The sequence below is a fragment of the Homarus americanus genome, unplaced genomic scaffold, assembly GCF_018991925.1.
Source record: "Homarus americanus isolate GMGI-L3 unplaced genomic scaffold, GMGI_Hamer_2.0 scaffold14072, whole genome shotgun sequence".
NCBI lineage: Eukaryota > Metazoa > Arthropoda > Malacostraca > Decapoda > Nephropidae > Homarus > Homarus americanus.
The window spans coordinates 2,769,456-2,792,343 of record NW_024754528.1 but is presented as its reverse complement, the minus strand read 5'-3'; positions in this window follow the sequence as shown (position 1 = coordinate 2,792,343).

Here is a 22,888-nt window from a genome sequence, read left to right as displayed (position 1 = left end):
CTACGCACTGCAGAACACGGTGCTGTAATTGGCAATATCACTTTCTGCCTGACCTCGCTTGAATACTCCTCAGTCCTCAGTCTCCTTAATCAGCGGAACGCGGCACCAGAGTAAACTACGCGCTACTTAATACCGCAATGTGGTGTGTACTGTCGCCTCAAAGAGTTCCTTTGCCCCTAATGTTTAATTCTGTTATGTCTTATCAGTAATAAGTTAAAGGTCTCTCAAGGCACACAGAATTAAACACTTTCCCCGGTATTTACTTGCCCTTGTTAAGTTAACCCCGATATAAATATAAACAAATGACAAGATTAATTTGAAATATAACTTAACAAAAAATATAGCCTTTATTATGAACAATGGAGCATGTGTACCAGAGTTCTTTTGGGTGCTTGTGTACCAGAGTAATTTTGACTGCATATATAGCAGTGGCCTTTTGGGTGCACATGTACAGAGGGACATTGTTAAGGTTGTCTCTAATGTCAACAAAGATGGTGTGTGGCAGGTGTACCAATGGACGTCCTTGTGCATGTGTAGCGTGAGAGTATTTTGTATTGTACTATTATGTTCGTATTATATTGTATTTCATAATTACATTCTGAAACGTTATGTTCACTTTTATATTCTTTGTTTCCGTCAATTGCTAGACTGCCTCCTTGGTTGTTCAGACTGTTGCCCGCAGTATCCACAGAGTTGGGGTGGCGCCAGTTGCCAGCCACTACGTCTCTGACCGGCATCGAGAGAGGATCACTTGTAACCTTTACATTAAAGCCAACTAGAACCCGTTTGCTTGACCTTGACTGGTGGCAGTGGCAAGCAAGAAAGGATGGCAGACGCTGCCACGAACTCTCGAGTGTAGGAAATTCCTCTCACATTAACTTTCGAACTTTCGGCGATGACACCTCAGCTGGCATGTTCCGAGCCTTTACCACGCACTACAACCTCGTTAAGAACGCCAACATCATACGCGGGGTAGGCGCATGGAAGAGACCGAAGTACAGGGCTGTAATGTTACGGTTACAACTGCGAGGAACGACGGCGACTTATATAGAGCAACATACGACACTGAATCCAGACTAGGGAAAGAGTGATGGTGAAATTGTGAAGATACTGACGTCAAGGATTGTGACTGGTGATGCCATTGAAGTTCGGATTTTGAGATTAAGGGAATCCACCCAACATCAAGGTGAGTAACTGAGTGATGATGATAATGAAGTAAAGTGGCAAATGACTTTGCACTGGGAGAGGAGAGAGAGAAGTAAAGTATAGAAACGGGAAGAAAAGTAGGAGGGGGAGATAGCAGGTGGGCTGTCCACCTAGCTGAGACGAGTTGATATGTTGGGGTGGTGACCGCACGCAGCATACTGTACGCCCGCCACCGCTCAAGGGAGGCAGGTGGAGGGGGGGGGGGGAGCTAAGCTAGCTAGGTATTCATTATTGTAATGGGTGTTAATTTATGTTTGATAGATGGTGGTATTATTTGTTCACATATATGTGTAAAGTGGGTTTTGTTCTATGTTAGCATGGAGGCTCTTGGGCCACCAGCTGAGTGTTTTAGTATTTCCTTCTTCTTTTAGCTGGGAGAATAATGGATCCTCCAATTCTTCAAGTTTGATCCATATTATCTGCGCTTGGCTGTGTGTACGTGTGTTCAGTGGTTCGATATTGTATAATTCGTGAAGTTCTTGTATTTTGGTGGTGTATGGCGGGAGTTGCTTTGATGCTCTACGGATACCTTTGTTTTGTACTGATTGAGGTTTAAGTTGGCTGCTTTTTGCCTATCGTGCTGAGTGGTATTGGTGGATACTCTAGGTGGGGGCGGACAAGTGCTTTGAATAGATGTAGTTGAATTTTGGTGTCCATTTTGCTAAATCTTCGTAGTTTCGTGAGTTGTGATTGGGCAAGCTGTTTGCGTTGTGTTGTGTGTTTTGCTATGCCTGTTATTGTGAGTCCCAGAATTTTGCCTTCGTTGGAGTATTGTATAGGTACGTTGTTGACTGTGGTTGGTGTAGGGTTTATTTTGGCAATGTGTATTATCTTTAGTTTCTGTGTATTGGTTTGTATTTTCCACTTTTTTTCATATTAGTTGATTTGCTCGATGGAGTGGGCTGTATTTCGTGCCATCATCTGTTTGCCCTTGCCTAGATGTCGGATGATTTGGGTGACGTCATCAGCATAAGCTACGTATTCTCCGTGTATAGGAGGTGGCATGTCCGCCGTGTATATTGTGTAGAGTGTGGGCGAGAGGTTAATTCCCTATGGTACTCCGCTGTATAATTTGATGCTTGGGCCTATGTGGTTACCAATGATAATTTTGGCCTCTGTTGTCGAGGAAGTTACAAAGAAAGGAAGTAAAGTTGTTGGGAAGTTCTTGGGTGGTAATTTTGTATTTGAGCCCTAGGTACCGGACCTTGTCGAATGCTTTTGCTACGTCCCTTAATACTACGTTACAGTGATCCCTGTTGTGCATTGCGTTTGCTATGTTTTTGTAAATTAGGGCTAAGGCTGTATGGGTTCCTCTGTGTTTTCTAAATCCGTGCTGCCTGGGGTTGTATTTCTCTTCAAGTTCGAGGTGTATTCTCAGTCGGTGGTTAATTATTTTTTCTAGGACTTTTCCCGGTGTTTCTAGAAGAGATTGCTCTGTAATTTGATACTTAGATTGGGGATTTACCTGGTTTTGGTATAAGTCTGATGCTTGCGGTTTTAAATTTCCTTGGGAAGTAGCCAGAGCCAAGTGCTGCATTAAAAATGTTTGAGTTGGAGTATCATGTTGATTGGTAGATGCTGGAGTATGGGTTTGTTTATTTTACTAATGCCCGGGGCCTCGTTCTTGAAACTGTTTATTGTTTTGTGAATTAACTCTGCGGTGATTGGTTTGATCAGTGTGGAAAAATCGTTGTTGTTGTTGTTGTTGAGATTGTCGGACCGTAGTCCGACACGGGTCTTTGCCTATAGGCGGCCCGTTTGGTGGTTCCGGCTGGAGCTCCTGGAGCAGCCAGACCGGATTGGGATTGGAGGTGGTCCCACCTGCAGATTTGGAAGGATACTACAGGTTGCAAGTGTGAGCGGACCCCCGATCAGTGGACGCTTACCACCAACCCCCACTCTTGGACGTGGTCAGTTTCGGAGTGGCGCGCCCCCCGAACTGGGGTCCACACTTGCTGGGAGAGGGTACTTTCTAAGCTATCTGGGCGGTGGGTATCGTGTGATGACCCGGAGTAGGTGGTGAATGTGGTCTGTTTGGGCCTTTCGGGTTAGAGTGGCCGCTGGTGTTGTGTGTGCTTCTTGGGAGATTTGAGTTCTGTTTCGGAGGCTTTGTGTGACCTCGCAGTCGAGGAGATAGTGTTCAAGTGGGTTGGCTGCTGGCTCCTGACAGTAGGTGCATTCCATGACGTCATTTCCGATCATCTGCCAGGAGCACTTGTACCCTAGTCGTAGTCGATGAAGGCTGACTTGGGTTTGTCATGGTGTTTTCTTGTCAGCGAAAGGCGGTTCTCCTTTTGTAGCCGCCAGGTACCATTTGGCTGATTGGGAACCAGCGTTGAATGCGTGAAGGAAGCTCTTTTTGATGTGGAGCTTGCTAGTCTTTCTGAGGTGATTCTTGATCTGTTGCACGCTTGCTGGAACTTGAATGTGTACGCTACTAGAACGTGTAGCTGCCTTGGCTGCTTCGTCTGCCACGTCGTTTCCTCCGATCCCTACATGACTGGGAATCCAGTGTAAGACGACTGGGCGGTTTTGTCTTTGGAATTCCTGTAGCTGTGCGAAGATCGAAGTTATGATGTGGACGTTGTCTCTTGGTTGACTGTGTTGCAGCGCCTGCATGGCCGATTTCGAGTCCGTGTGAATTATGATGGACTTGTTGTATTGTGTTGCAGCGTGTTGTAGGGCCTTTGAGATTGCTACCAGCTCTGTTTGTAGGGTGGAGCAGTCATTAGAAAGTCTCCATCGGAGGGTCTGACCTTAGGTGTAGAAGGCCGCTCCGGATCTATGATGTTTTGGATCCACCGAGCCGTCTGTGAAGTGTGATGCTGCATCAGCCGGTGTCTCGGTGGCTATGGCTTCCAGAGTTATTTTTTTGAGGTCCTCCTTCTGGAGGTTGGCTTTACTATCGCCTAGGTCGGTAAATTTGAATGTGGCTGGTGGAGGGCTCCATGGTGGAGGAACTACGTAACCATTGTCTCGTGTGTCTTGGTTGTTCTTGACGAGTGTTTCTGCTTGCAGGTGTCGGATGACCTCGCTTGCCTCGTGCGACCAGGTGGCCCCTCACACTCTGTGGTCGAGGTGGAGGGAGGCACTGATTCGAATTTTGGCAGCTTTGGGCTTATCTGATCTACAGATTTTGGCGAGGAGACCAGCTGTCACCTGCTTGACTCGTACTGCCAGGGGTGGTAGTTCGGTTTCCATTTGCAAATTGCAGATTCTGGCCCACATGGGTGCTCCGAGCATGGTCCTGAGAGCATTATTTTGGGGATGACTTCTAGCTTAGCTATTTGGTCTTCTTTCATTCCAATGAGTGCTGGAGCACTGTAATCTACCAGCGATCTGATGGCGGCCGTGTAGTAGGCTTTGAGCACATGAAGGTTGGCTCCTGCGGTTGTGCTGGTGAGCGACCTCATTATATTGTCTGCTCTTCGTCCTGTACCTGAGATACTCGAGTTGCGGCTTGAAAGTGAGTTTCTGGTCAAACCAGATTCCAAGAAACTGGTGGGTGTTGGTCCAGACTATCGGCGTGTTTTGTATGGAGAGCATCTTGTCTGGTGTGTCTGTGCAGATGGCCATCGCTTTCGACTTGGCTGGATTTATCTTGAGTCCAAGTCTGTTGCACTCCTCTTCTATAAGTTGGAGTGCGTGTTGCGTGTTGGCTAGTCTGTTTGATCCTCTTATTATAAGCTGTAAGTCGTCTGCATAGCATAGGAGCTTGGCTGTTTGTCTGAAAGGAAGTTTGACAAGATTTTCCATCAGGACATTGAACAGCATTGGACTGAGGATGCCTCCTTGTGGGGTTCCGTTTTCATGGACCCTGTAGCTTGAGGTTGCTCCCTGAAAGCGTACTCTTGCTTCTCTCTGTGTGAGGTAGTTCTGGATCCACCCCAGCAACCTTCCTTTGACGCCTTTTTCAGCGAGCGTCGTTGTAATGGCCAGTGGATTTGCTAGTTCGAAGGCCTTCTCCAGGTCGAGGAAGACCACCAGAGCTGGTTTGTAGTCCACTGTGCTGAGTATCTCGGCGATGTTGTTGCCTGTGCCGGTGTTCTCGGTGTAAGCAAAGATGTGAGGGTGTGGGCTGCCTACTTTCCACTTGAGTCGGTTGAGAGCCATTCTTTCTCCCGTCTTCGCTATGCAGCTGAGAAGGGAGATGGGCCTCTGTTTGTCTGGTTCTCTGGGCTTCGGAATGGGCTGTATATCTGCCTTCTTCTATTCCGGTGGGAGTCTTTGCTGTCCACGAAGCATTGATGACTTGTAGCAGAGCCTCGTGTCCGGCTGTACCGGCATGGGAAAGCATGGAGTAGGTTATCCTGTCGGCCCCTGGTGCTGTGTCCTTGCTTCGTTTTAGCGACTTCTGGAGTTCTTGCTGGTTGAAAGGTCTGTCGGTGTCATCTTCACTTTTGCAGGCCTCTTCGATCATCTGGAGTCTGACCTGTCGCAGACGCCGTTGTGTCTCCTCCGCCTGTCTCGGGAGGTTTTTCGTTGCTGCTCGGTCAGAGAACAGTTTTGCAAGTCTCTCGGCTTCCTCTTCTGGGTTGGGATGGGTTGGTGGTGGTGTTGCCTTCCCAGATGCCCTTCGGATCTGGGCCCACATCTTGCCAAGGGAGGTGTGCTCGTTCAGTTCGGAGCACCACTTGAGCCAGCTTACGTTTTTTATTTCTTCCTTCTCTTCCCTGGTATCCTTAACTATGGCTTGCAGGAGATGTCTGTTTGTTTCCGTGGGATGTCTCCTGTAGTTTCTTCGGGCCATGTTCACTCTATGGTTCTTTCACCCTGGGACAGTAGTACCAGTAATCATTGTACTGTCTTGATGTGGGTTTTGTTTTTGGGATAGCCTCTTCTGCCGCTTGGTGAAACGCCTCGACCAATTGTTGGTGGAGGGTTGTCTCGTTCACGGGTGCTGCGCCGGCCGGCTGTGATTTTTCGCGCCACTTAGCCAGGTGTTTCTTAAAGAGTCCCCAGTCTGCCTTTTGGGTGTTGTATCTCCATCTCGGAGGGGGTGGAGTGGGGAGTTTGTTCACCTTCAGCATTGTTAGGGTGGCGAAGTGGTCGCTGGTCAGCGTGGGGTGTAGCTGCCAGGAGGCCGAAGGCTGTAGTGCACTGGAGACGAAGGTTAGATCTAGCCTTCCTCCCCTAGTGTGGGTGGGCTCTCCGGTGTTCAGGAGGCAGATCTCGGGTGTATCTTGAAAGGTGGTGTATAGGTGTAGGCCGTCTTCATTTGTGGGGCTTACCGAGCTTAGGAAGGGATGATGTGCGTTGAAATCCCGTCCTCTGAGTGTGGCGTGGTCAGCGGCCGAAGCAAATAATTGAGTCACCTCCAGTGAGCCCCTTGGGTTCCTGTAGATGTTGTGAACAGTTAATTCCCGTTCTTGGAGGGTTACTTTGACGGCCTGTGTCTCGATGTTTTCCCCACATGGAAATTGCTGCGTGACCTCGGAGGAGGGTATGCTTGACTTGACCAAGATCATACATCCTCTTGTTGACGCCTGCGTGAAATGCCTCCTGTATGTCTTGTAACCACTGAATTTGAAACGGTGGTGTTCTTGTAGAAGTGTTTCTTGTAGCAGTATGATGTCAAGCTTGTCCTTGGCTGCTGCTTCTTGCAGGAGGTGTTTCTTGTTTTTGATGCCCTGAGCATTCCATGTTAGGATGTTCAGGGTGCTGATGTTTTCCACCATAGTTTCATCGGGGACTTCTGGTGGTCCTCGATGGAAATGTCCAAGTCCGATTCCAACTGGATCAGGTTCATATCTTCTGTTCTGTGGTTTTTGCCTTCTGGGCCGTGGTTCGGTTCAGGGGAGTTGAAACGTCCAATTTCTGGGAGCTGTCGGTATCTTGGGTTCTCTGGTGGCCTTTCTCGGTGTAGAGTGTACCTCGGCTGTCACTCGTGTGAGGACCGGCGTCGCTTCCTCCACTGAGGTGGCTGGAGCTGTGGCGACTTGCCCGAGGACGCTCCCCATGAGTATTTGGAGTTGTGTGGGTTGGATCTTGTGGCCCAGTAGTCCGGCTAGGCCCTCCGCGAAGGTTGTCAGTACCTTGGCTAGGTCTGATACGTGTATCATTCCTTCTGGTGCCTTGGTGTGTGCTTCTTTTGTCTTTTTCGTGGTTGTCGTTGTCTGCTGCTTGGGTGGCTGAGGTGTGGCCGTAGTGAGGCCAGGAAACTGGGCTGTACTTTGGGTGTTGACCGGCTGAGGAGGTTGGCTTTGTTGTTTTGGCCTTTGGGTTCCCCACACGAAGGTACTTGGTGGGGCTGGTGTGCAGGCGGTGGGGGCCGGTCTTGCTGCTGGTCGGTTTGCCTGGACCCTCTTTGTCCTCTCGGAGCATCCAGGGTTCCAGGCGTGGTGTTTGCCCCCGCAGTTGGCACACTTGGGGGCAATTTTTTCTCCATTTTTCAACTTGGTGAGGCAGGAATGTGTGCCGTGCTTCTGTGCGCAGACTGCGCAGATTTCCTTGTACGTGCACCTTGTCTGATGGTGCCCGTATTTCTGGCATCTGAAGCACCGCAGGGGCTCTGGGACGAAGGGCCTCACTTCGTAGATCCCCCAGGTTTTGAGGTCTATGGTGCTGGGGGGTGAACCGTAGTGCGTTATGAGCACTTGTTTTGTGGTGGCCGTCTTGTCGGACGGGGGAGAGCATCTCTCGGCTTTTAGGATCTTCGGGTGGTTCTCCAGGGGTTCGAGGGGTAGTTCCTTTGGGTACCGGAGGACTACCGACTTCATCAGTTTCTGGGCGGGGTCCAGCTTGGTTGATGCAACGGTGGTGGTGTTTTGCAGGTAAGTGTCGAGGGTGGTGGCGGAGTCCTTGTCTTTGGGGTGAATAATCATCTCCCCCTTTAGGTTGGGCCGCACTGAGAACTTGGCCAGTGGATTTAGCTTTTCTATCTCTGTGATGGCGGTATATGTCGTTTTTGTGTCCGTTTTCGTGATCCGGAATTTTGGCAGTGTCGTTGGAGGTGAGCTGGTGGTGGTGATGGGTGCCTTTTGGGCTGCTTGACGGCATTCGTTTCCCGAAAAAGCACGTCGGCGTTTTTTATTTTCTACCTTCGTCCAGTTGTCGTCCTCAGTGGCGGTAGCAGTGGTGGTGGAGTTGTTGGAGGTGGTGGCAGTGTTCCTGCTTTTCAGGGCTTCATTAAAGGCGCGTAACTGGTCCGCTTTCTCTGTGCGGAGCCTGTCGTAGTTCGGGTCGTCAGGTTGGCTGTTCAGGTGGGGGTCGCGGTTAGGAGGGCGTACGCGCTCCATAACCGGGTTTTTATTTATTTATTTATTTTTTTTTATATGCTACCTATTCCGGTTGAGTAAGTAGCAGAGGAATTTCAGCACTCCCCACTGGCTGGTGGTCGTAGAGTGGTTCCTGAGCTTCTCTCCCGGAGCCCCGTTGGGGAAGCCTACTTCCTAGTGTATGTGACTGCTCACTTATAGACGTGAGCTAAGTGTGCCTTTTTGGGAAGGATAAGGATTGCTACCCTCTTTCCAGGTGGAACCGTACGATCACGGTTTTCCTGGAAAGACTCGGCTGGGATGGGTTCTTGCTCCAACCCCCTTTCGTGTTCACAATCTCCTGGGAGGGAGATGAACAGTTACAGGGGGGACCGCAGGACGAATACGCTTTTTGAGGGTGCAGGTCCCTAGGCCAGAGCGAAAAAAGGAAAATTAGCAGTAGAAGGAAAAGAGTTCAAACCACGTCGGGAATATCGCGCTATAGCTGCTCTCCAGCTGGAGTGTGGGTCACTCACACCACCAGTGGGGAGGGCAGGTTAATGCTCGATAAACCGAAAACGCTCGTGAGTTGTTGTCGACGATGTCAGTGGTGGATGGTCCGGTCCGGGAAGATGGCCAACAATGGCACAAGAGAGAGGGCGGTCTTCACAGTTCCGGGTCCAGCAGGAGGTCTTGTTGAGAGGTCTTCTTAGTTCAGGAGCGATGTGTGAAGTGTGGTGGAAAAATCGTGTTGTTGTTGAGATTGTCGGACCGTAGTCCGACACGGGCCTTTGCCTATAGGCGGCCCGTTTGGTGGTTCCGGCTGGAGCTCCAGGAGCAGCCAGACCGGATTGGGATTGGAGGTGGTCCCACCTGCAGATTGGAGGGATACTGCAGGTTGCAAGTGTGAGCGGACCCCCGATCAGTGGACGCTTACCACCAACCCCCACTCTTGGACGTGGTCAGTTTCGGAGTGGCGCGCCCCCCGAACTGGGGTCCGCACTTGCTGGGAGAGGATGCTTTCTAAGCTATCTGGGTGGTGGGTATCGTGTGATGACCCGGAGTAGGTGGTGAATGTGGTCTGTTTGGGCCTTTCGGGTTAGAGTGGCCGCTGGTGTTGTGTGTGTTTCTTGGGAGATTTGAGTTCTGTTTCGGAGGCTTTGTGTGACCTCGCAATCGAGGAGATAGTGTTCAAGTGGGTTGGCTGCTGGCTCCTGACAGTAGGTGCATTCCATGACGTCATTTCCGATCATCTGCCAGGAGCACTTGTACTCTAGTCGTAGTCGATGAAGGCTGACTTGGGTTTGTCTTGGAGTTTTCTTGTCAGCGAAGGGTGGTTCCCCTTTTGTGGCCGCCAGGTACCATTTGGCTGATTGGGAACCAGCGTTGAATGCATGAAGGAAGCTCTTTTTAATGTGGAGCTTGCTAGTCTTTCTGAGGTGATTCTTGATCTGTTGCACGCTTGCTGGAACTTGGATGTGTACGCTACTAGAACGTGTAGCTGCCTTGGCTGCTTCGTCTGCCACGTCGTTTCCTCCGATCCCTACATGACTGGGAATCCAGTGTAAGACGACTGGGCGGTTTTGGCTTTGGAGTTTCTGTAGCTGTGCGAGGATCGAGGTAATGTGGACGTTGTCTCTTGGTTGACTGTGTTGCAGTGCCTGCATGGCCGATCTCGAGTCCGTGTTTATGTCTATGCTGGGACTTGGTTGCCAGATGTGGGTTGTGTGTGTTATGTGATTGGTTACTTGTTGCTCGGCGTTCATACAGAAGTTCAAGTTGTCTTCCTGGCTTATTTGAAAAATTTTGCTCCAATATTTCCTGAATTCAGGTTCTTGTTCTTTGGGTTCAGTTAATTTGATTTGGTTGCTATTTAAAATGTAGTTTGATTCGTTGCTGGAGATTCCCAATAGGTTTTTAATTTTTCGCCAGAATTCTTTCGGGTTGTAGTAAATTGCTTCTGTGTCTGCTATAAATTTCTCCCAGTTATTCACGAATGCTTCTTTGGACATGTTTCTTAGTTGTTCGTGTATAGTGTAATATTGTATTCTGTATTCTGGCGTCCATCCTTATTCTATGATTAATTTGAATAAATTACTGAATAGTGTCTAGAATTCTTGATTGATGTGAGTATTGGGGGTGTGGTAATGTACGGTGAGTGGTTGTGGGTATGTGGTGCTCCATTGCTTGGCTCACGTTTCCGTACCATGTCTCCAGTTTGTTGTCTATTTGGGAAGTGTGTTTGTTTTTAGTTGGGTTATTTGGTGGTTGCTTAACTCCTTTTGGAATTCCTCCCAGTTGGACCGGCTGTAGCTGTATCTCATCCTGGCAGGGATCTATATTGGCGACGTGGAGAGTGTGGCTACGATAGGGAGATGGTCACTTGTGGTTATTGGGCCGGGTTCCATTTGCAGGTTAAGATGGTGATGCTGGTTTGTTAGTACTATGTCTGGATGTCCGATTTGACCTGCTCTGATATATGTGGGGAATTCCGGGCCAAGGTGTATTGCGTTGCCGTGACTCAGTAATGTGTTTAAAATCTTGCCTACGGCGTTGTTATCCTGGTGCCCCAAGACGCGATGTCGTGCATTTAAATCGCCCAAAAAATAGGATGGTATATTTCTTCTCAGGAGTTTAAGCATGTCTGCGAGTGGGAATATGGGTCTTCTCGGAGGGAGGTAACAGGTGCCGATTATAATAGGTCCTGTTGGGCAGTTAATTTCGATCGCCAGAAAGTTTTCTTGAAATGAGTCGTGTATCTTGTGTTGTATGTTTCGTTTGATGGATATGACAATTCCATCATGTTGTGTGTCTTGATTGTTTTTTTGGTAGACTGTGTAGTTAATTTGTTTTCTGAGTTTTTCTTACCATACGAATTTATGAGGATAATATCTGGCTCTATGTTACGGTATGTGTTATATAATTCGCTTGCTCTGTGGGATCCATGGTAAGACATTATGTTGGATTATTTTAAGCTTATTTATTATGAAGGCTGGTGCCTAGAGCTGGTTTGCGCCATTTTTGCTGACCGGTGTTCCCCTGACACCCTCCTGTCCAGGCCCAGGCGGATCTTTCTATATGTTGTCTGATCAACTCCCTCTATTCTGTTGTCTTGTGAGTATTCTTCCTTTCTTGATAAATGTTTTAATATGTGTGTCATCTTCGTCTTTGTCTGAGTATGTGCATTTAATCTTGCCTTGCCTTATTTCTGCCAACAGTCTTTCTGTTGAGACTATGGGGGAAGCTGTAGTGGAGTAAAATCGTATACCAGTTTCATGCCCTAGGTCTTTGTTCTCCGTGGTCTCTCTGGGAGCAGGTGGTGCCATAATTCCCACTCGATTCTTTTTTTGGGTGTTGACTCTGGCTGCTTGTTCTGTTATTGTGGTGGTTTCATCTTCGATTTCGTCATCCATCGATTCTTCCTCTCTTGCTGGCTCGGGTTGTATGTCTGAGATAGTCTGTTCTTGAGTTGATGGTTCGTGAGTTGATGGTTCTTGAGTTGCAGTGCTCTCTGGTTTGTATATTAAGTTGAAAATTTCGGTAGAAGGCACATCGTTTGGGAATTCCATGTCTGGCAGGTTGTTGGCGGCGAACATGTCCCTTGCTGCCTTGGCAAAAGTTCCAGGTCTGGCTATATTCGTGATGTGGGCGTGGATTATGGAGATCATTATTTTTACGGAAAGATTATTTCCAAGTTGAAGCAAAATAGGTTGCTTTGAGGGGGGTGGTGTGGCGACCTTTTCGAGGATCTTTGTCGTTTCTCTGGTTAGTTTTGTCACCGCTGAATATGTCCTGTTTTGCTGTTCTTGCGTCTTCTCCCTCTTTTGGTTAACTAATGCTTTTCGTATGGGGCAGAGAGTAGCCAGTGTTCTGTGATCTCCTTCGCAGTTTAGGCATTTGGGGGTATCTTTGTTTTTACACTCTCTAAAGGTGTGCCCCTTGTTCCCGCATTCTGAGCAGTGCTTGGTGTCCTTGTTAGGGCAGTCTGTAGCCGTGTGTGAATATTGGTACCAGTTCCAGCATGGAGTAATAGGGAAGAATTCCTCCTGCTCCACCTGGCTGCTGCTGACATGGTAGTAGGAGAGACAAAGTCACTCCTGGCTTGCTCTTTGGGCCATGGCTATTTCTGTGAATCGTATTTTGAGCATGGATGGCAGTCTGGGCAGCTTGACCACTTCCTCCACCTTGGCTCATTCGTTTCTGTCTTCTATGTCAGATACCAACTGCTGTTCACTTGATTCTAAGGTGATCGCTTTATCTAGTCGCTTGACCACAATTGACTTCCTTGCTGGGAGTTGAGGAGGGACTGCAACTTCAAAATTTGCAGACTTGAGTTTCCTTGTGCTCTCGCTCGATAAGAGTAAGTCTACATCATTCTCAGTCAGGCACAGAGAGTATGTGGTGGACAGGCCACCCTTGCGTGGTTTGAGTTTGGAGACCTGCCTATTCCAGGACAGGAGTTTGTCACAGGAATTACAACACTCCCCACCGCCACTTGTTGGTCGAGAGGTCGTAGAGTGGTTCCCGCAACTCTGTCCCGGAAGCCCCGTCATGGGATCCTACTTCCCTGGTGTTAATGAATGCTCACTTATAGACGTGAGCGAGTGTACGTAATTAAGGAGGGGGGGTAGGGATTCAGGATTGCGACCCCCTTCCCAGGTGGACCCGCACGATCACGGTTACCTAGGAAGACTCGGCGGAGGGATGGGTACTGCTCCTGCCCTCTTTCTTGTTCACAAACTCCTGGGAGGGAGGTGAACAGTTACAGGGGGGACCCAAGGACGAATACACCTTTAGGGTGCAGGTCCCCAGGCCAGAGCGAAAAAGAAAGATGGATGAATGGATGGATGAAGTAAAGTGTGAAGAAATCTTGATGCAGGTGCGTAGATTGGTGGTGCGGGAACTGGACTTGAAGAATAATGGTGGAATTTGGAGGGACTTGGGGTTGGTGGATAGTGCAGAAGAAAAGCGAGGAAATTGGAAAATAGTAGTAGAATGCTAGGTCTTGGGGCTCAACCCAAGTGCTTCTGTTATCTCATGTTTGTGTTTAAGCTAAATTTCGTCTTAGGTGTTATATTTATGTCAGGTGTTTGTATGTTTAGCAGCTATTGCAATTTTATGCCTTTCATTTTCGTGTGTTATGTCCTAGCCAATGGTGAGGAGTCTAGGGCAGGTACTTGTGTTTCTGCCAAGAACATCCTATCTTTTTATGATCTAATGCTGTGAGTGGTTTGGCTGCCAAGGTTGTCACTGGGGTAACCTTGCATCTTTTAGTAGAGTGGAGTTGGTGTGGGTTCTAAGGCTCTTCTTTTACTTTTAGGGAACCACGAGTGTTCTCTTCTTCCGTCTTCTGTCTCTTCCATCCATTCTTTGATTGGTCCTGGTTCTATTTCTTCTAACTTTGTCCATATTCTTTTTGAGTGTTCGTGTAGGTAAATGTTTAGGGGTTCTATTTGCGCTCGTTGGTGTAGTTGACGGTTGGTGACTATGTCAGGATATCTGATGTTATATACATCCCTTAGGGCTAAGTTTTGAATTATCTGCAGTTTCTTTGTTTGTTTGTTTTATTGCATGTAGGGGAATTGGCGGATATACTAATCGGGATTGGACAAAGGCTCTATATAACTTTAACTTGTTTTTTGCTGACAGGCTTCTGAAACGTTTTAATTTGGTTACCACGTTTCTGGTTTTTACAAGTTTTTCGGTGATGAATGTTTTGTAGCCTTTTGTTGTTATCTTCAGCCCTAGGACAGTGCCTTCCATGGCATATGGAATCACTTTGTTGTTTACTATAATGGGGTCTTTTTTCCTTTTAGCGATTGGGATTATTTTAAACTTGTTGGTGTTCGTTTGTATCTTCCACTTTTTTTCGTACTGGTTTATGTTCTCTATTGCGTTGGCAGTATGTTGTGCCATTATTGCTGTTGATTTGCCAGGGTATGTGATGATTTGTGTGATATCGTCTGCAAAACTTATGTATTCACTGTAGGGAGATGGTTCTGGTAGGTCTGCTGTGTAGATATTGTACATCGTGGATGAAAGAACACTGCCTTGGGGTACTCCACTTTTCAGTTTTATGGGTGGTCCTATAAAGCTGCCAATTTGTATTTGTGCCGTGCGATCGTCTAGGAAGTCACAGGCGATTTTTTTCTATTGGTTCTGGGAGATTTAATTGAAGCAATTTAAATTTTAATCCTAGGTGCCATACTTTATCGAACGCTTTCTTAACGTCTCTTAGTACAATGTTGACTTGGTTTCTTTCTGCTTTCTTGTTGGCTAACGTTTCCGTGATTATGGCTAGTGCAGTATGTGTTCCCTTTTTTTCAGTGAATCCATGTTGTCTGGGGTTTACTAGTCCGTTTTCACTTCTGTGTTTTCTGATTATGGAAGAATAGCCACTGGTGTAACTAGCACCGGTGGGGTCGCGGCAGAAGTTCGCTGCAAGAAGCCGTTACAGAGCACCCAATCAGGACCGCCTCTGATCAGGAGTCACCCCTGATCAGTGGGGTGGCACAGAAATGGCGTTGTCTGGAACAAGCTTCCCACGTGTCAAAGTGATGGTTAGTGAGGTGGTCGTTTGCGTCAGTTCGTCAACGGTAAGAGACAGACAGACAGGCAGACAGACAGACAGACAGGCTGGCTGGCTTGGCAGTGAGGGGTCTGGAGAGACGTCCAATCACAGCGAAGGCTGGCTGGCGAGTGTACGCACCGAGGCTAAGGTCTTGCAGTCCACAATACTGACAGACAACATCTACTGGTACCATCATCCTGAGCAAACTACGCCGCGCCGGACCAGCGCAGCAACTAGCTCCAGGCAGGGAGCGAGTCCTGGAACCCTGACCTGCTAACTACAGTGGCAACAAGCAACAAGAGGTCCAAGTGACGAAGCAGACGACAGCTCCCTACGTTCCAGGACCTGTCAACTGGTCCCACTCACTTCAATACCTGGAATGGAACTACCAGGTACCAGACAAGTAATGGCAGACCCTGACCCCCCACCCGAGATCCACCTCAGCGCCTGTGTTCACCACACCATTGAGAACGCAACAGAATTGGCCTGACTACAAGTAGAGGAAAAAACAAGCAAACAAACAAACAAACCCTGGTGAGCCCATCGAGGGAGGGATTCCCCACTGAGGGTGTAAGACAGGACGGTCAAGGGTCCCGCCGACACTCGTATACAGAAAGCGAACCCGGGTCCGCGAACCCTGCCCTACACGCCATCCAGAGCAATGACACCCTAAGCAGTGGGCCGGCTCTAATCCCGGCCGGAAGGGCGGAAACTCAGATGGGACTGGAAAAACTCATATGGAATATGGCGGAAAATAACTCTACAGAGGAAACTCAGATGGGACTGGAATAACCCATCTGGAATATGTCAGGAACTGGCGCTCTACACAGAAGAAATTAAAGTGGAGGAAGTGAAGCACGCGACAAACACCGTGGCAGACCATCGGATGGGACTGGAAACGCGAACCACTGTATCTACTGCGTCGGCCACCCTGATGCCGGACAACGACTGGTGGAGGTTGTGATGGACCATGCACCAACCTGGACCTAGGATGTCAAAGGCTTGAGATGCACATCTGATCCGATGCTGAATCTTTTCAGCGATGTCCGCGATGGTGGACAGGTGGGAGCCGAGATACCGAAAGTGTGTGACATTAGTGAGAGTAGTACCGTTAATCTGGATGGATGGTAGAGGTGTGACTGAACCAAGGGCAGGCTGAAAGAGAATCTGAGTCTTACGTACATACACCTCATGGCCGAAGTGTGCATACGCATCTGCGTAGGTGTTCAGGATCTCCTGTAGTTCGCGTTTAGTGTGAGCGACAAGGGTGAGGTCGTCTGCATACTGAAGTTCAGTAATGGAAGCTGCCGACACCTTTGTTCTTGCATGGACTCGTCTTATGTTGAAAACACCCTTCATCCGGTACCAGATGTCCACCCCGGTGGTGCCAATACGCACCCTTGTTTAACCCCCGTTTGGATGGGGAAGAGCTCAGATTGGGTGCCATTGTGCAGGACACTGCCAGTCATGCCATCGTGGAGTTACCTCACAATGGCGATGAACTTTGGTGGGCAGCCAAAACGGCTGAGGGTCCACCAGAGGGCTTCTCTGTTGACTGAGTCGAAGGTCATGGTTAGGTCGATGAAAGCCATGTACAGGTCACGACGCTGTTCTCTGCACCTTTCCTGTATCTGTCTGGCAGCAGAGATCAGGTCAGTAGTGCCACGTGATGGTCTAAACTCTAAAGTCACACTGAGATTCTGGGAGGAAGTTTTCCGCCTCAAGAAGAAGTCTGCTTAGGCGGACACGGGCGATAATCTTGCCAGCTACGGACAGCAGCGAGATCCCGCGGTAGTTGCCACAGTCTGACCGGTCTCCCTTGTTCTTATAAATATTGACGATGGAGGCATCTTTAAGAACTTGGGGGATTTCCTCGTTTTCCATATATTCTCTAGGAAAAAGTGGAGACGGCTGATAAGTAGAGGTCCTCCTGCTTTATAAACCTCGGCTGGTATTCCATCTGGCCTTGTTATTTTTCATCTGTTTGATGGCAGTAGCTACCTAATACAGAGATGGAGGATAGCTGAGGTGGGTCAGCTCCGGATGCTGAGGGACTTGCTATCAGGACATCCACATCGGAACAACGGATGATAATGCTCTTTCTAGCGCTGGAGGAGGCCTTCATCGTTTTTAATTATGGAGTTACCGTCAGATGAGCGGAGAGGGGCTGCGCCATGAGTGATTGGCCATACATACATACATTCATTGCATATAAACAAGAATCAATACCAAGGTCAGTATTAGGGTCAGTGCCAGGCCCAGTATCAATACCAGTTCTAGTATCAGTGCCAGTGTCAAGAGAGTAAGCCAGGGGTGGTGCCAGGAGCGACAAGTCTGGTCACCCCGACGCTGCTGCTCGTTACCATGCAAATGTGGCTGAGCGTCCCTCTCCCAGCTCACAACTGGAGGCACAGAACTCGTTTTACACTGCACTATATTTGTATATTTAGCTACTAAAATGCCATTTCACTTTGATTCTTTGCATTCATTGAAATACAGGATAGATTTTCAATTTCGTGGTGCAACAGAGTTTATCCGTATTTTGAAGTTGTAGAAATGTTATTTTTCATTTTAGGACTTCTCATTATTTTTTATTTCATCCTCTCGGAGTCAAAATTACCTCTTTAATATTAATAATTCTGAAAAAAAATTGCTTTTCCTTTTTCTCAGTTACTCAAGCTTGACAAGGGTTGTCTGCCCTCACATGGGTATACAGCCACTCATACACTTGGTGAGGTGCAGTCCAATCTTTCCTTCACTCCGCTTGACAAAATTCATTCTACAGTAATGCGCTTTATCAATGATCCGGTACTCGCTGGTAGCTTCCCTCCCCTCTGTGTATGACGTTCAGTATATATACTTTTCAATTCTATTACTAATTTAATGGCTAGTGTTTTGATGGAATTTAAACCATCACCTCACTCACCTCACACTTCTTTGAGCCTAATGTTCATCTTGTTACTCCACGTCTTGTCACTACACATGCAGCCTCCGTCCTCACTCTCATCTGTTGTTCCACTCACCTTGTAACAGTAGCTCTTGCTCCTTCACTCTAGGCTTCTCGTCTTCATAATAAAGCAAAAGATTTCAATTTTAAACTATATTGGAACTTTAGCATGCAAATATGTTCAGATGAATATTCGTAAGTAGAAACATAAACCTAATCACAGGGCAGTATCGCTACGCTTTTTCTTGTAATGCACAGTACAGTACACTACATCTTCCACTATTATTCGTACTTTAAAAAATAAATATATATTCGCTGCCTTGGCGATATATTAGGTAGTCAACAGGAAGGTTTCACGCATGATTAGTTGCGTAGATATAACAGGCATTACGTAAGTTATAGTGAAGTAGCTTAGGCGAATCTCATTGTTGAACTATAATAGCTGACACGTAACACTGACTCTATTGGGTGTCACTTACCCGGAGTGTCGTATCTCTGGCCTCATCAAAAGTATAATTAATTTGTCTATCTTTCGTGGTTACACGAAACAATATCTTCAGGCTTTTCACATGACTTGCACATGCTGCCAACATAGGAGAGATAGGTTTCTCTGTAGGCTTTCATATTACCATAATCATATTACTTTTATTCAAACAATCTTCATAAATTTACCTCGCATCTTATGTTCATCCGTAACCGAGGATACACAAAACGACAATAAAAAGTGAAAAGTCACATGAGAGGTCAAGTATTTATATGTCGTCTCATAATTATTACTTGGCAAGGGGGAAGAAAATAGACCCAATTTATTTAATATTATATTAAGTTTTATTTCAAACAGGATTAAAACGTGTGTATATATATATATATATATATATATATATATATATATATATATATATATATATATATATATATATATATATATATATATATATATATATATATATATATATATATATATATATACGTATATATATATACGTACAGTACTATATGCTGATAACCACAAGGAAAGAAGAAAACACGAAGTTCCCCAGCGCTTTCGTGTAATTCACATCTTCAGGGGTGAGTACAGACCAAGGAGAAGTACAAAACAAGGTGTATATATACAGAGGAGGGTGAGATCAGGTCCACAATGGTCAGGTATTAGGTAATGACCTGATCTCACCCTCCTCTTGTTTTGTACTTCTCCTTAGTCTGTACTCACCCCTGAAGATGTGAATTACACGAAAGCGCTGGGGAACTTCGTGTTTTTTTCTTTCCTTGTGGTTATCAGCATATACCTAGATCACGCGCACCTACAGTGATTTACTTGCATAAACAGTACTATACATACACCTCTATCCCGAAACATTAATTAAAGCTAAAAATAAAAATAAAATGACGCTACAGCGAGCCGGCCCACGTCGGTAATGCATGTAGCTGACGTATTATACTATATACAGTATATATAGATAATGAAGGAACAACCAACAACAGATGTAGAAAATAAAACTGCATTACTCGGTGTGACAATAGTCATCAATGCAGGTTGACAAGTTAAGGCTCCTCATGATAATATACACCAATAACAACACAATCACATAATTTGACTGTTAGCTAGAAACTGCAGATGGTGTGGAACATTCAAGCCACGTACTATCTCTTAAGTAGACAACTAAGCTACTATTGTTATTGAAAGTTCATCTGTCGCATCTTCATATTGATCCAGTTTCTACTGTGGTAAAAGTATTATAATAATCATCGCCCCTCTAGTCATGCTACTACGATCCTGATTAATTTATCTCATTACTACTACTACTACCTATACGAATACTATTACTACGAAAACTACTACTACTTCTGATACGATTACTATTGCTACTACTTCTGACACGATTACTATTACTACTACTATACTACGTGGCCTCCAGCCTCCCCTAATAGCCACACCTTCGCCGCATTTTATTACCTTAATATTAACTATCCTAATACATCAGTAGCAACCCTAGCTGTGTTGAGTTAGTTGACCTGCAGATCTATGAGGCATTCGGTGACTGTTGCCTCATAGTCAATATCTGCAACTGTTGTCGGCTTTGGGGCCCATGCTCTCGTTCCCCTGAGGCAGAGCAAAGCAGACCTAAGGAGAGAGGACAGTCGACATCTCATCCAGGCTGTAACATAACTTCTGGACTGCTGCTTCTGTTCGGATGGCACCTCCGCGAGTCTGGAGTAGATGCATCTGGCACTTGGTCCCATCCCACTAGACTATTGACTAGAGGTTGTGAACACCAGAGGAGTGAAGCTGCCTTGAATTACGTTTTGAATATCTCTCCCCATATGCCCTTATCTTGTCGTTCTTGTTCCTCCTGTGTTCAACATCGAGAGCTAAGTTACGGTGACATGCGGAAATGAGATAAAAAAATCCTGATGTCGAAGAAGGCTTGCTGTCCCCGCGTCCAGAATCCTCGAGCACTGACGTCAACACGGGCTTCGTTGGATGTGATTGAAGTCCTATGTTGGAAATTCTCACCGTCCAATGGAAGGAAGGTCGGTTCTACCCTGACATCATGGCAGATTTCCTTCAACATATTTGCTGTGAGATCCCTTACTTCGTTATGCCTCATGCATATGAAGCCCCCTTTCTTGCACACCATGGCGTTATCGACGTCATAGGAAGAGTCAAGTTCGCATTGAGAGGGCAAATCTTCTACTGGCCTACCTTACCTTAGAGCAATGGTATCTGTAAATTCTTGTTTATTGAGACTGAAACCATTTGCCCTTATCGGTAACATAGTTAACCAGTTTGAGGCGCCCACCTCCCTGCACTATAACTACTTTTTTGTTTCAAATTCTCTGGTATTTGCGGCATCAGTTGCTTCAACTTATCACTTTGGCCTTTCTGTCGTAATGGACAGTCGAATCTTGTTTACTTCGCTGGTATCCAACTCGTCTGTTGCGTTCTGAGCTATTACAAGTATGTGGTCAGTGAGGGCTGCCGTGAGCTTAACTGAGTTTTGATGTTCGGTGGTAGCAATCTCCTCTGGATTGGTCAATCCCATTTCTCCCAGTCTCGGTGGTAGTGCAAGGAGTGAGGAGTGATCTTTCGGTTGGGGCTAAGTGAAGATGTTCCACTAATTTGGGAATGAAATTGACGCTGATAGCTTCTTCCAGGGGGTGGAGGAGAGGTCCGATATCAGGGATAGTGCGCATCAGGTAGTTCCAGCGATGCTTGACTACTTCTGATAAGTTTACTATTATTACAACAACAACAACAACAACTACTACTACTTCTGATGCGATTACTACTACTACTACTACTACTACTACAACTATTACTACTACTACAACTATTACTACTACTACTATTAGTACCACCACTACTACGAGTACTACTACTATTACAACAGCACTGTACTTGTATTACTAATTGTCCTGCAACTTTTTTCTCATTATACCACGACTACTACTACTTCCAGTACTAGTATCACAATTGCTACTACTCCACTACGACCACCACTGGTATTACTACTATTGCTACTACTACTGCTTTTTTTTCTCTCTAAAACGTGGCCTCCAGCCTTCCCCAATAGCCACACCTTCGCCACCATTTTATTACCTTAATATTAAATATCCAAATACATAAGAAGCTATCCTCTCTGTGTTGAATTAGTTGAGCCGCAGATCTATGCGGCATTCAGTGACTGTAGCCTCATAGTCAATATCTGCAGCAGTTGTCGGAATTGGGGCAGAAGCTCTCGTTCCCCTGAGGCAGAGCAAAGCTGACCGAAGGAGAGAGAAAGACAGTCGACATCTCATCCAGGCTGTAACGTAACTTCTGGGCTGCTGCTTCTGTTCGGAGATCACCTCCGCGTGTCTGGCGTAGAAACATCTTGCACTTGGTCCCATCCCACCAGAGGTTGTGAACACCAGAGGAGTGAAGCTGCCTTGATCAACGTTTTGAATTCTCTCCCCATACGCCCTTCTCTTGTCGTTCTCGTTCCTCCTATGTGCAGCATCGAGAGCTAGGTTACGGTGACATGCGGCCATGGGATCAAAAATCCTGATGTCGAAGAATGCTTGCTGTCCCCGCGTCCAGAATCCTCGAGCACTGACGTTCACACGGGCTTCGTTAGATGTGTTTGAAGTCCTGTGTTGGAAGGTCTCACCATCCAATGGAAGGAGGGTCGGTTCTACCATGACATCCCGGCAGATTTCCTTCAACATATTTGCGGTGAGGTCCCTTACCTCGTCATGCCTCATGCATATGAAGCCCCTTTTCTTGCACATCATGGCGTGATCGCCATCATAGGAAGAGCCACACACGCATTGGGAGGGCAAACCTTCTACTGGCCGACCGTACCTTAGAGCAATGGCATCTGTAAATTCTTGTTTATTAAGACTGAAACCATTTGCTCTTATCGGTAACGTAGTTAACCAGTTTGAGGTGCCCACCTCCTGTGCTATAGCTACTTTTGTTTTCAAATTTTCTGGTACCTGCAGCAACAGTTGCTGTAACCTATCATTTTGGCAGTGCTGTCGATTTGTCGTAATTGACCGTACGAATCGTATTTACTTTATTGGTATCCACCTCCCCTGTTGCATTCTGGGCTATTATGTGGTCCGTGAGGGCTGCCATGAGCTTAAGTGAATTTTGATGTTCGGTGGCAGCAATCTCCTCTGGATTGGTTAGTCCCATCCCTCCCAGTCTTGATGAAAGTGCAAGAAGTGCTCTTTCTGCTGGGGTTAAGTCAGGGTGTTTCACTAATTTAGGAATGAAATTGACACTGATAACTTCTTCCAGAGGGTGGAGGGGTCGTCCCGATATCAGGGATAGTACGCATCAGGTAGTTCCAACGATGCTTGACTCCATGGGTGAATGCAGCAAAGGCCGCATGTGGCTCTGTGTTAGCAATCTCAGACAGAGCTTGGATTTCACTAACCCACTCGTTCACCTTTCCCGCTACGTACTCGGTCTTGAAGTCC